Consider the following 13586-nt stretch of genomic DNA (forward strand, 5'->3'; position numbering starts at 1 on the left):
CTCTCCACCAATCCTTGGCTGCTGGGTTGTAGGTGGTGGTGGTGTGGAGAGATGTCCCCAGCAGGCGTGCCAGGGCGGACCACAGCTCGGACAGGAAGGCAGGGCCCCTGCCGGTGGTTATGTGGTTTGGGACACTGAACCGGCTGATCCAGCTGGAGAGGAGGGCCACTGGTGGTGGCTTCCTGCATGGGCATCACTTCAGGCCACCTGGTGGAGCAGTCAACAATCGTCAGGAGATATCTGGCCCCGCCTGATGGGGGGAAGAGGGTCTACCACATCTACATGGATGTGTCTAAACTGCCTCCCCGGCTGGGGAAACTCACCCACCCCCATCTCGGTGTGCCGCCCTACTTTGCTGATCTGGCACCGGATGCAGTGTCTCGCCCAGGCCGTCGCGTCTTTCTGCATACTGTGCCAGACGAACTTCTCTGCCAATAGCTTGGCCGTCATTCCGCCAGAGAGGAGGGACAGCCAGTGGATGACATCAAACACCAGATGGCAGTGGGAGGTGGGTACCAGGGGGAAGGGTTGGCCGGTGCTTATGTAAAGTCACCAATTCGGCGCCAGGATAGTGTTTCGGCGGCGCCATTAATTAAGTCTCCGCTGAGCTTGTTTTCTTTGGTGACTTCCCGTTTTCTTCAAGCTAAATTAGTCACGCCTAAAACGTGCCAGGTCACGCATTTTTATCATTTTTACTTTATGGTATTTATACGAATGTCACACATTGTGTATCACATGTTTCTTCATTCACAGGCATCAAGACTGTATCTATATTGTGTCTCTGTATGTTTCGTATTGTAATTCGTACTTGTTCACTGTATATTATTATTTATTGTTTCGACCTCAGGTCACAGTCAATTCCATTGTCTCTCACGGCCCGGCGTCAGTCGGCCGCAATATAAGCCGCCTGGATCTGTAATAAACCAGCAGTAACCTTTACCTGCTCGTTTCTTTGACACCTTACAGTGGTGACCCCGGAGTATCCCGAGCCATTAGCGGACTCACGGCGACTCAGTCTTGGCTCCAGGGTTTCTCCAAAAACGCTCTTAGCGGCCTAAACACGGCGCTGTAACCAGCGTTTGAGCGTGCTGACTCTCGTCGGCGTACCCCATCAGCGTCACTAGCGGACCCACACGGGCGCGCGAAAGTGCGTACTGACGCGAGTATCCTACCCAGTAAAGGGGTCAAAGGAGCGAGCATGGACGCGGATATCCCCTCCTTCATGCAGTTAAACGCGGACGCGACTCGAGGGTTTACCTACCTCCCATCGCGCGCCCGCCCCGCATCGAGGCCCTCCCCAACTCCACACCAGCGAACACACGACGGCGGGCAACACTGTCGCGGGCCGCCCTCACCCTAAAGCTGCCGCCGTTTACGCAGGGCAACCCATCGAGATGGCTGCGCAGGGTGGAGAGCCACTTCAGAATCGCGGACCTCACGGACGAAATCCTACAGGCCGACACAGTGCTCAACGCCCTTCCGGAGGATGTGTACAACAAATTCATCTCGCGGGTACCCGAAACACTCACCCTCACATACAGCATTACAAAAAGTTCCTCCTCGAAGCTTGCTCTGCCCATCGCCCGGCGGGCCGCCCGTGCTATCGACCTTGCCAATAACCCACGCCACGACCTCGATCCAAGAGACGCTTGGGGCATGGTCGTAGATCTCCTGTCAACACCAGTCCCGGGTGACACGAACAAGCGGCAGGAGATAAGCTTCGTACGGGAAATTTTCCTTCGCCAACTCCTCCCGGAAGTACGCAACCAGATCGCTCACCCCTACACCATGCCTGTCGAGGACCTCATAGAGGCGGCACAACACCTCACAGACTCCGTCAAGGCTTCACAACGGCTAAAACCGGCCACTCAGCCGGTCAGCTCCGTCCAGCCTGAAGAGGGCGTAGAGCAGCCCGTCAACGCCATCGCCAACAAACGTCCACCGAACCACAGTAGACGGTGGTCCCCGGCTTCTGTCGCTATCACAAGTGGTTCGGAAAGGACGCCTGAAACTGCCTGCCGCCCTGCTCGTTCAACCGTTCAAAAAGCGGTGGCGGCGGCCAGCAGGACAGGCCGCCATGGCAGCCGAAGAACCCAGGGCCTCAAAACAGTAGGTTTTTACGTCCGCGACACCGTCTCCGGCAGGATGATGCTGGTCGACACAGGAGCCTTCAAGTCGGTCTTCCCAGCATCCAGAGAGGACCGCAACCAGACACCAGACCCGGCCACCTTCTGACGGCCGCCAACGGAACCCCATCCTCTCCTCGGCACCAGGCTCCTGTCGATCTCCATCCTTGGCCAGAATTACTCCTGGGACTTCATCGTCGCGGACGTAGGGAACCCCACTCCTGGGGCCGATTTTCTGGCGCACTTCGGCCTACTAGTCGGCGGGGCGCAGCGCCCTCGATCCCGACTCCTGCCGGTCTCTCCCGTTAACGGCGGGACCCAGACCCACCATCAGCGCCGTCGCCCCCACCAGTACGCACACCTTCTGTCGGAGTTCCCGAGGTGTTTAAGCCCGAGCTTCGCCAAGTCCCCGGGCCCCAGCCAAGCACGGCATATACCACCATATAGTGACTAAAGGGCCCCGACACATGCAGTTCGCAGGCTTCCCCTCAGCGCCTGCAGGAGGCGAAAAAAGCATTCGCGGAGATGGAACGGATGGGCATCTGCAGAAAAGCCTCCAGTCCATGGGCCTCCCCCTCCACATGGTGCAGAAACCGGACGGCTCCTGGAGACCCTGCGGCGACTACAGGCGGCTCAACATTGCAACGGAGCCCGACCACTACCCTCTGCCCAATATGCAAGACCTCACGGCCTCCTTTCACGGGGCCAAAATATTCACTAAATTGGACCTTCTTAAATCTTATTTTCAGGTACCTGTTGCGCCAGAGGACATACCAAAGACAGCCATCATCACGCCCTTGGGTCCTATGTGTTCGCCTTCTCCACCTTCGGGCTGAGGAACGCCGGGGCCACCTTCCAGCGGCTCATGGACAGCATCCTGGGGACCTAAAATTCTGCGTCTGCTCGTCGACGACATTCTCATATTTTCCAGGTCTCACAGCGAACACCAGAGGCACATCAAAGCAGTCCTCCAGCGCCTCCAAGAAAACGGCCTCGTCGTCCGTTTTGACAAGTGTACATTCGGCGTCCAGAAAGCAGAGTTCCTGGGTCACGAGGTATCTCCGACAGGCGTCCGCCCTCTTACATCGAAGGTGGCAGCCGCAGCAAAGTTCCCGACACCCACCTCCATCAAGGCCGTCCAGGAGTTCCTTGGGATGGTCAACTTCTACAGGCGCTTCATCCCCGGGATCGCACACCACGGCCCCCTGACGGAAGTCTAAGAGGTCAACCGAAGTCCCTGTCTTGGGGACCCAGCCAGCAGCAGGCCTTTTCCCGGACGAAGGCCGCCCTCACCAAGGCAACCGCCTTGGCACACCAGGATCCCAAGGCTCCCCTCCAGCTGACGACGGACGCCAGTAACGTTGCCTGCGGTGCTGTTCTGGAGCAAATTATCAACGGCGCCCCCCAGCCCATCGCCTTCTTCAGCAAGAAGTTCAATCCCGCAGAGTCCCGATACAGCACCTTCGACAGGGAACTCTGCGCGATGTACCGCGCAGTTCGGCACTTCAAGTTCCTCCTGGAGGGACGCCCTTCACAATCTTCACAGACCACCAGCCACTAGTTCACGCTTTCACGAAGCAAGGGGACGCATGGTCTTCCAGGCAGCAGCGCCACCTCTCAGCCATAGCCGAATTTACCTGTTCCGTCAGGTACCTCCCCGGCAAGAAAAATCCCGTAGCAGACGCCCTCTCCAGAGTCGAGTTGAACGCAGTGCAGCTTGGTGTAGACTACCAGGACCTTGCCAGAGAACAGGCCGCCGACCCAGAAACCCCAGCATACCGCACCGCCATCACATCCCTCAAGTGGCGGGACGTGACCTCGCCCCGGAGGTCCCAGCCTGCTCTGTGACATCAGCACAGGCCAGCCCGCCCTTTGGTTCCAGCCTCACGCCGCCGCCAGGTATTTGACATCATCCACGGCCTCTCACCCCTCCGGCAGGACCACGCCAAACTGCTTTCAAAAAGTTCGTCTGGCACGGGTGCAAAAGGACGCCACAGCCTGGGCAAAACAGTGCCTGCAGTGCCAGACCAGCAAAGTGGGTCGTCACACGCAGTCGGGGTAGGTGAGTTCCCACAACCAGGGCGCCGCCGGCCACATCCACATCGACGTCGTCGGGCCCCTTCCCCCATCAGGCGGATCCAGATACCTCCTCACGGTGGTAGACCGTTCAACGCGGTGGCCCGAAGCCACGCCCATGCAAGAAGCCACCGCCAGCGCGTGCGCCGAGGCCCTGCTCTCCAGCTGGGTCAGCCGCTTCGGCGTCCCGGACCACATCACAACCGACAGGGGCCCCGCCTTCCTCTCCGAGCTGTGGTCTGCCCTGGCTCAACTGCTGGGAACCACGCACCACACCACCACAGCATACAACCCAGCGGCCAACGGCCTGGTCGAACGCTTTCCACAGGTCTTCAAAATCATCCCTCATGGCCGCTGCACCGCCGAGGGTTGGAAACATCAGCTGCCGTGGGTCCTCCTCGGGTTGAGGACCGCCCCAGAGCCGACGGCACCCCATCCGCAGCTGAACAAACCTATGGGGAACCCCTCGTGGTGCCGGGAGAGCTCGTGACGGATGTTCGCCACTCCCCATCTCTGCAGAGGCTCCCGCGGCGTGGCGGCAAGTTAAGCCCCTTGCAGGCGCTCATACATAGACAGAGCAACCACCTTCGTGCCGCCACAGCTGTCATCCGCCACCCACGTCTTCGTCCAGAGTCGACGCCGTCCGTCCACCACTAACTAAGCCCTACAGGGACCCTTCCGCGTGCTGGAAGCGGAACAGCAAGGCGTTCGGCTGGCACTTCCCAGGCAGGGACGACTGGGTTTCCAGACCGGCTAAAGCCCGCCTTCCTGTCGGAGAGTCCCGGCAGCGCCGCAGCACCCTTCCGCCCATACGCACTCCAGCACGCCCTCACCACCGCGGGCGGCCGCCCAGGAAGGGACCGCCCAAACAGCAGCCTCACAGGCAGGAGGCCCCTCAGTTATCCTCAAGGAGCCGCGGCACCCTTCAGCGTCCCACCAGGTACAGGGATTAATCAGACGCGTCCCTCGTCTTGGGGAGTATTTGTAAAGTCACCAATTCGGCGCCAGGATAGTGTTTCGGCGGCGCCATTAATTAAGTCTCCGCTGAGCTTGTTTTCTTTGGTGACTTCCCGTTTTCTTCAAGCTAAATTAGTCACGCCTAAAACGTGCCAGGTCACGCATTTTTATCATTTTTACTTTATGGTATTTATACGAATGTCACACATTGTGTATCACATGTTTCTTCATTCACAGGCATCAAGACTGTATCTATATTGTGTCTCTGTATGTTTTCGTATTGTAATTCGTACTTGTTCACTGTATATTATTATTTATTGTTTCGACCTCAGGTCACAGTCAATTCCATTGTCTCTCACGGCCCCGGCGTCAGTCGGCCGCAATATAAGCCGCCTGGATCTGTAATAAACCAGCAGTAACCTTTACCTGCTCGTTTCTTTGACACCTTACACTTACGTCGCTCAGCAGTGTTGGCCTCCCAGGGGCAAGGGGCACGTCCTTCCACTTGAGCGACGTGATGGCCGTGCGGTAGGCTGAAGTCTCTGGGTCAGCGGTCTGCTCCCGGGCAAGGTCCTCGTAGTCAATCCCGAGCTGTACTGTGTTGAGCTCAATCCTGGAGAGGGCGCCTGCTACAGGGTTCTTCCTGTCGGGGAGATACTTGATTGTGCAGGTGAACTCCGGAATGGCCGTGAGATGCCGCTGCTTCCTGGAAGACCATGCGTCCCCCTGCATTGTGAAGGCGTGGACCAGCGGCTGGTGGTCTGTCCAAATTGTGAAGGGCGTACCCTCCAGGAGGTACTTGAAGTGACGTACCACCCGATACACTGCGCAGAGTTCCCTGTCGAAGGTGCTGTAGCGGGACTCCGCGGGGCTGAACTTCTTGCTGAAGAAGGCGATGGGCTGGGGGGCTCTGGCAACAACCTGCTCCAGGACGGCCCTACAGGCAGCGCTCCTGGCATCCATTGTCAGCTGAAGGGGGCCGTTGGGGTCCTGGTGTGCCAAGGCGGTTGCCTCGGTGAAGGCGTCCTTCGTCAGGGAGAAGGCCTGTTGCTGGTTGGGTCCCCAAACTAAGGACTTCGGGTGGCCCTTCAGGATCTCCGTCAGGGGGCCATGGTGTGCGTGACCCTGGGGATGAACCTCCTGTAGTAGTTGACCATCCCGAGGAATTCTTGTACAGCCTTGACGGAGGTAGGGGTAGGAAACCTGGTAATGGCTGCGACCTTCGATGCAAGTGGACAGACGCCCCCCGGGGATATCTTGTGGCCCAGGATGTCAACTCTTTCGACGCCAAGGGTACACTTATCAAACCTGACGACGAGACCATTCTCCTGCAGGCGCTGCAGGACCTTTCGGATGTGCCGCAGGTGTTCTTTGGGATGTGGAAAAAATTAGAATGTCATCTACATAACAGACGCAGAAGTTCAGGTCCCCAAGGATGCTGTCCATCAGTCTCTGGAAGGTTGCCCCCACATTCCTCAGGCCAAAGATGGAGAAGGCAAAGACGTAGGATCCGAAGGATGTGATGATGGTGGTTTTGGGGATGTCCTTTGGAGCAACTAGGTTCCTGAAAGTAGGGCTTCAGAAGGTCTAGTTTAGAAAATATTTTGGCCCCATGAAAAGAGACCGTGAAATCCTGCATGTTTGGAAGGGGGTAATGATCTGGTTCAGTTGCGAGGTTGAGCCGCCTGTAGTCGCCACAGGGTCTCCAGGAGCCATCCAGTTTCTGCACCATGTGGAGGGGAGAGGTTCACGGACTGAAGGCCTTCCTGCATATGCCCATCCGCTCCATCTCAGCGAAAGCGTCCTTGGCCTCCTGAAGGCGCTGTGGGAAGCCTCCAGAACTTTGTGTGCGTTGGGGGGCCCTTTGTTTTAATGTGGTGATAGATTCCATGCTTTGCAGGGGCCCCGGGCACCTGGCGCAGTTCGGGCTTGAAGACGTCGAGGAACTCCTTCAGCAGCTGGGAGTACTGGTGCGGGGCGACGGGGTAGATGGCAGGCGCTCTGGGGCCCATCGCCAGGGGGAGGGACTGGAAGGAGTCGGTGTCCAATAGGCATTTGCAACTGACATTGACTGCCAGACAGAAGTGGGCGAGGAAGTCCATGCCCAGGAGTGGGGTCCTTACGTCTGTGACTATGAAGCTCCAGCTGTAACTCCAGCCGAGGATGGAGATCGACAGGAGCCTGGTGCTGTAGGAGAGGATGGGGACCCGTTGGCTGCCATCAGGAAGGCAGCCGGGTCCGGCGGGCGTTTGCGGTCCTCTCTGAATGGCGGGAACACTGGCCGTACGGCCCCAGTGTCGACCAGCATCATCCTGCCGGAGATGGTGTCGTGGATGTAGAAACCTACTGGTTTTGGGCTCCTGGGTTCCTCTGCTGCCAAGGCGGCCTGTTCTGTTGGCCGCCGCCTCCCCCATTTTTGGGATGGGCGAACGAGCAGGGGGGTTGGCAGTTCCAGGCGTCCTTGCCATACCGCTGGTGGTAGTAGCAAGGCCCCGGTGGATGTTCCTTGTTGAGGTAGGTTGGCTGCCTCCTGGTGATGGCGCTTATCTCCTCCTCCACGTTTTCCTCCAGCTGGAGGGAGCTGATGGGGTGTGTGGGCATGGATGCCCGCTTTGCTGCCCTTGTGGAGTTCATCAGTTGCTGCGCCGTCTTGAGTAGGTCCCCAAGCGGCATTGTATAAGGCTCAAGGACCTGGGTCCAGACCTCTGGGAGAAGCTGACGGAGGAAGATCTCCCTTGACAGGCTTATCTCCGACTGCCTGCTGCTGCTGTCCGTCTTGGGAAGGGTGAGGAGGTCCTGGATTACGCCCCAAGTCTCCAGGAGGTTCTGGTCGTGTCGAGGGTTATTCACGAGATCATGGGAGCGGGCAGTCCTCTCGGAGTACATGATTAAAATGCTTGCATGGCAATGCAAGTAGTGGTGATTGTACATATATCAAGACAACAATGGTTAGGGAGAAACAGACGGAAATATTGTATGGTAGAAGTTACGTTCCTTGATCCCTCTTTGTCTGCGACCCTCCAAAGATATGATGCACGAATGCACACAAGCGTGTGTTTGGAAGAGACTGCCATCGGTGCGATGGGCCTGGTCTTTTACATTGTATTCTATTGTATTCCTCTGTGTGGCGTCCACACGCCGCTTTTTAAGTGGCCTGCATTCTGAATAAACCAGCAGTACATGTCCACCTGCTCATTATTTAGCACCTCTTACAGTGGTGACCTGAGGTCAATCACTCTCAGTATTAATTATAATAGGTAAATACAAATAACATAAAAGGTAAGTTAACAAGAATTGACACAACAATATCCTAACACATGTGCAAAGAAAACAGGTGCAAATGAATTAGTAGTAGATACGTATTTACATAGATAAAATGTGGCTATTTTTGCTTGACCCAGTCTCGTGTGAGAGTCACTGTAGAAAACGGGCGGTTCACCATAGAAAACCCGCTTAGCGGGGACTTTACATACATATTTACATAGATAAAAATGTGGCTATTTGGCTTGACCTAGGCTTGTAGGAAAGTCACCGTAGAAAACGGGAGGTTCACCATGGAAAACCCATTGAGCGGGGACTTTACAACAACCCCAGTCGCAGGAAGGAGGCAAGGGCGTCCCAAAAAAAACAGAAACCTGACGGAAAGGCACCCAAACAAACTACTGCAGAGGACACCGAGGAAGGCAACCGCCCTCTCCAGTTGACATCGAGAAAGAGAGGTCCCCTTCGTCGCCCCAGCAGATACCTGGTTTGATCAGACGTTGCCTCCGTCTTGTGGGGGGGGGAGTATTGTAAAGTCCCCGCTCAACATGTTCTCTGTAGAAAACATCCCGTTTTCTGCAGTGCCTTTTCATCGACCTAAGGTCGATCGGAATATATATTTATCATCATAATTGTAAACTGTATATATGTTGTCTTTCTAAACCATCATATTCTATGTACAAGTAACGAGTTATTTATATGTCAGACATTGTTGATCACTATGTTATCTGTATGAACCTGTCCTGTTTTTGTAAGGAATTAGTTTGACCTCAGGTCACCTGTAAATCTTTGTACCAGCGGTCTCTGCGAACTACGCAGACGTCCACATCCCGCTTTATAAGCAGCTCGCTCATTTTTTACGGGCTGCTCTATGAGCGAGAGCCCGTGCTGGCATAAGGCCGGCTTAATAAAAAAAAAATTTTCATCAATAAACTTACAGGCTGCTCTAGGAGCAAGAGCCCATGCTGGCACAAGGCCAGTTAAATCTAAACCAACAACATCAATAAACTTACGGGATGCTCTAGGAGCAAGAGCCCATGCTGGCACAAGGCCAGCTAAATCTAAAACAACAACAGCAATAAAGTTACGGGCTGCTCTAGAAGCAAGAGCCCATGCTGGCACAAGGCCAGCTAAATCTAAAACAACAACAACATCAATAAACCATTACGGGCTGCTCTAGGAGCAAGAGGCCGTGCTGGCACAAGGCCAGCTAAATCTGAAACAACAACATCAATAAACCAGCAGTAGGCCTACTTGTCTTCTTGCTCATTAGGCTATTTCGCACTTTTCTCACACTATCATGGCGTGTGAGTGTTGGCGAGCGGGGAATGGGAACAAAGAGGCTATCGAAAGTCTGAATACCACTCTGCTTTATATGTTTGGTCATGGTCATGTGCATTTCTGTATGTAAATAAAGCACGAGTGGCCTACATGGGAAAAAATAAGAAAACAATGTGTTCAGGCTTTTTTAATGACCACCTGTTGCCCAAATCTTTACTAAATACTTCTTACTTACAAAGCTTCCTTATTTGCTTAACTCATAACGAAGCATTCTACGAGAAAAAGAGAAATCATTTTACACTCTAAATGAACTCGAACTGATGAAGCAATTTAAATATTCATTGACTTCCATATTTTCATACTGCATTAACTGAATCGTGATAAATTCAGATTAAATTAAATATAATAAAACTGTTTGTCAGATGGGGAGAATGGCCCCATGCTCTTTCGACACCTCGCTCCCTACCCTTGCATGACTATGATTTAGACGTTACTGTAAAGTAAATGTTCAGATTCAAAGAGAAAGAGAGAGAGAGTCCTGGGACGTTCCCGTGACCGTCTCGGCAACTATGAATCTTAAGTTAAGCAGAGTTACCAACTCAACTGTTATTCTGGTATTGATTATATATTCTGGAACAAGTTACTTACTTCATGAGTATTACAGTATTAATACTGATCTCATTAATACTGATCTCAAATTATACTTTTACTTATATTTAAAGAAGCTATCGATGACGGCTGGGTTATTTGCACAGTACCGGTGATGCTTCAGACTTGTGGTAAAACTGGACTGGAGTTCCCGAAAAAGGACCCGCGTTAACCATTTAAGACGTGTGTTGTAGTCTGTATGTGACGCAGTTGTCACTAAATTGATATTGGTTTCGCACTTTCGAACGTAAAACCAGTTTTGAGCTTCCAATAAGGCAGTTTTAATTTAAAAAATGTAAGTAACCTACAAGATTTGGTAAAAATTTGTAAGTCGCCAATAATAAGACTCCAGCCAGCCATTTTTGCTTGAAAACCCATTTGGGGTTTTTCATGCAGAAATGACTAGGAAATGATAGTGCACTCCAAGAACCTTAAAATACCAATATAAGTTAACCCACGGGTGTTTACTGGTTACAATTTTGCCGTATTAGCTATCGGGGGGAGGGGGGGACGGTATTCTTACCTTACAAGTCGTAATTTTATTAATTTTTATATTGATCAACATTTGCGCCTAGTGTTTATGCGGTTCAAAATATCGAGAATGAAAAGCTCTGCTTTTCAAAAATGTAGGTTACGTTTCCATAGTGTGTATTGGCAACTTATAATATAATACCTCTGAATTATAAATGTGGATAAGGGGCGAAGTGCCGTGCCGTCCCACCTCCTCCTTGTGGTTAAGGGATGTTAGGCTACGTGACGCTAGCCTACGTTGCCTGGCTACGGCTTGCTAGGTATGCTATGATTTACCTCATTTTATTCATTAATTCAAATTCTGTTTTGTGTCGATGGTGATTTACCCCACCCAAAACCCCCCATTCCTAAGGGGTCCCCAACCTTTTTGGATGCAGTAGGGGTTTATAGGCTACTAACTCAAAAACAACTCGTTTCCCCGACGTATTACTGTCATAACCATTCAGAACACATTAAAACACACATGAAAATACATAATTATTTTAGGAATATGGAGTTGGAACTGTTGTAAAAATTTACCTGAATGGCAGGCTCGTATATACTGGCAAGAGGTAATGTTGCGCTGCATGGGCTGGCCACAGGGCTTACACAAGGTAAATCATGTTACAATATTATTTTAAAAACAATTATAAATTGTTCCGACACAATATACAAACCCGAGGTCCTGTACATTAGGGATTACTTTCAGGTGTAGGCTGGAAACGGCCGTTAAACTCTTGAGCAAGGTGGTTAGGCAGTAACTACCTCCAGGTAGGCGGGGATACCCGCCTGCTTAGATGTAAACATTCCAGTCTGCTTTCGGCCGTCATGCGTTGTTGACGTGTTTTCGTTCTCTCTGCCTGACTGTCATTAAGATCTTGTTATCCCGGTGGAATCTTTCTGTATTTTTATTTATATATACGTGTGTTTGATATTTGTTAATACAAACCCACAATTTGTGATAACCTTGCGTAAGCCGTCGTTCCCTGCCTGTGTCTTGGGTTTGACGGCCAAGGGCATAACTGGAGTAGCGTAACCAAGTGGTAATGCTTCTCTCCAGCGGCCCTTTATGTAAATACTGAAGGCGCCCCTGTACTTTCGGAGATATAGTTTGGGACGCAATATCTTCACTCCCCTACATCCATCGGGACGTAAGAGTTAGTTCCCTTCTTGGGCTTCCGCATCACTAATTTCTTCCTACTTATGCTGAGTGTTACTCGCCGCCTGCGCTTATAGATTTGCGGGCCGAGTGGGAGGTTACGGGCGTCGTTGATAAGTTCCGCTTCCACAGCACCCTTGGTGGCCTCCACTCCGTCCTTTTTTCTCTTCCCGTAGGGTCTTCCTTCTCCCCTTAGTAGATCTCTCTCCTTCGCCCTCTTCGCTCGCTCGTCGGGTGAAGACCGGGGCAGGGGGGAGCGACCGAGCGACCTCGTCTAGAGTACCTCCTCCCGCTACGTAGGGCTGTTCCCCTTGTAGCGGGAGGAGCCTCCCTCTACTAATCATCTTTGTTTTTCTTTCAGGTTGACAGTGAGCATCGCAGACACAGCAGTAGTTGGCTGGATATATCAAGAATATCTTGCATGAAGCAGTCCCGACATTCATTCAGTGTTGCTTCGGGATCGACCACAATACCTGATTAGATGACATATTTCCACGTCGGGATTGCTCTGACTCTGTTCCCGCCGGTGTAGATCGATCGCTGTCATTGCTGGTTTTCATGTATGTTGTTGCAATGCTTCCTGCGTATCTGTGGTCCATCTGCTCCTGCTGTTCCCTTTGTTATGCTCTTGTCAACTCGACGACAGTCTCTGGGCTGCTCTCCTGGTCTCCTGCCGCAGCCGCCCTGATCGCTTCTGTCGCTGCTGGTGACTTTCAAATGATATTCTGTCTGTTGCAGTAGCTCCTGCCTTCCGAACCGCTAACGTAGCTCCTGCATCGGATGTCCTGATCGTGCCCGCTTCTTCTCTTAGTGATCGTGCCCGGGGCCGCTTCTGTTGTGTTCCTGCCAGCTGGCCTAGAGGTTACGATGTCTGCCATCCTGTAGAAGATGTTGGCGTGAAAAGTCGCCTTGTGGAAGTGACGTTCCTGGCCATTGCATAGCTCCTGCTCTCCGAACCTTTGCCGTAGCTCCTGCATCGGCTGTCCTGATCATTCCTGTCGCTTCTGGCGGTCGTGCCCGGGGCCGCTTCCGTGCGTTCCTGCCAGCTGCCCCAGAGGTTACGATGTCCGCCATCTTGTAGAAGATGTCGGCGTGAAGATGTTAAGTATACCTCAGTTTAACCAGACCACTGAGCTGATTAACAACTCTCCTAGGGCTGGCCCGAAGGATTAGACTTATTTTACATGGCTAAGAACCAACTGGTTACCTAGCAATGGGACCGACAGCTTATTGTGGAATCCGAACCACATTATACCGAGAAATGAATTTCTATCACCAGAAATAAATTCCTCTAATTCTTCATTGGCCGGCTGGAGGCTCGAACTCAGGCCTAGCAGAGTGCTAGTCGAGAACTCTACCGACTCGTCCGACGAGGAACTGGCGTGAAGATGTAGGAAGTCGTCCTGTTGAAGTGATGTAGGAAGTCGTCCTGTTGAGGTGATGTTCCTGGCCGTTGCAGTAGCTCCTGCTTCCGAATTGCTGCCGTAGCTCCTGCATCGGCTGTCCTGATCATGCTTCTCCTGGTGGTGGTGTCCTGGCTGCGTCCGTTGTGTTCCTGCTGGACTACC

General features: G+C 52.8%; 1 long non-coding RNA gene across 1 annotated transcript in view; it reads left to right on the forward strand.

Annotated features, from left to right (window-relative positions):
• The first annotated feature begins 10429 nt into the window (after positions 1-10429).
• Positions 10430-13586, forward strand: part of LOC136828296 (uncharacterized) — a 209075-nt gene continuing 205918 nt past the window's right edge. The window contains exon 1 of the long non-coding RNA XR_010849982.1: positions 10430-10644. This is a non-coding gene — a long non-coding RNA (uncharacterized lncRNA). The remainder of the gene's footprint in view (positions 10645-13586) is intronic.

Source organism: Macrobrachium rosenbergii, chromosome 3 (genome assembly GCF_040412425.1).
Source record: "Macrobrachium rosenbergii isolate ZJJX-2024 chromosome 3, ASM4041242v1, whole genome shotgun sequence".
Taxonomy (NCBI): domain Eukaryota; kingdom Metazoa; phylum Arthropoda; class Malacostraca; order Decapoda; family Palaemonidae; genus Macrobrachium; species Macrobrachium rosenbergii.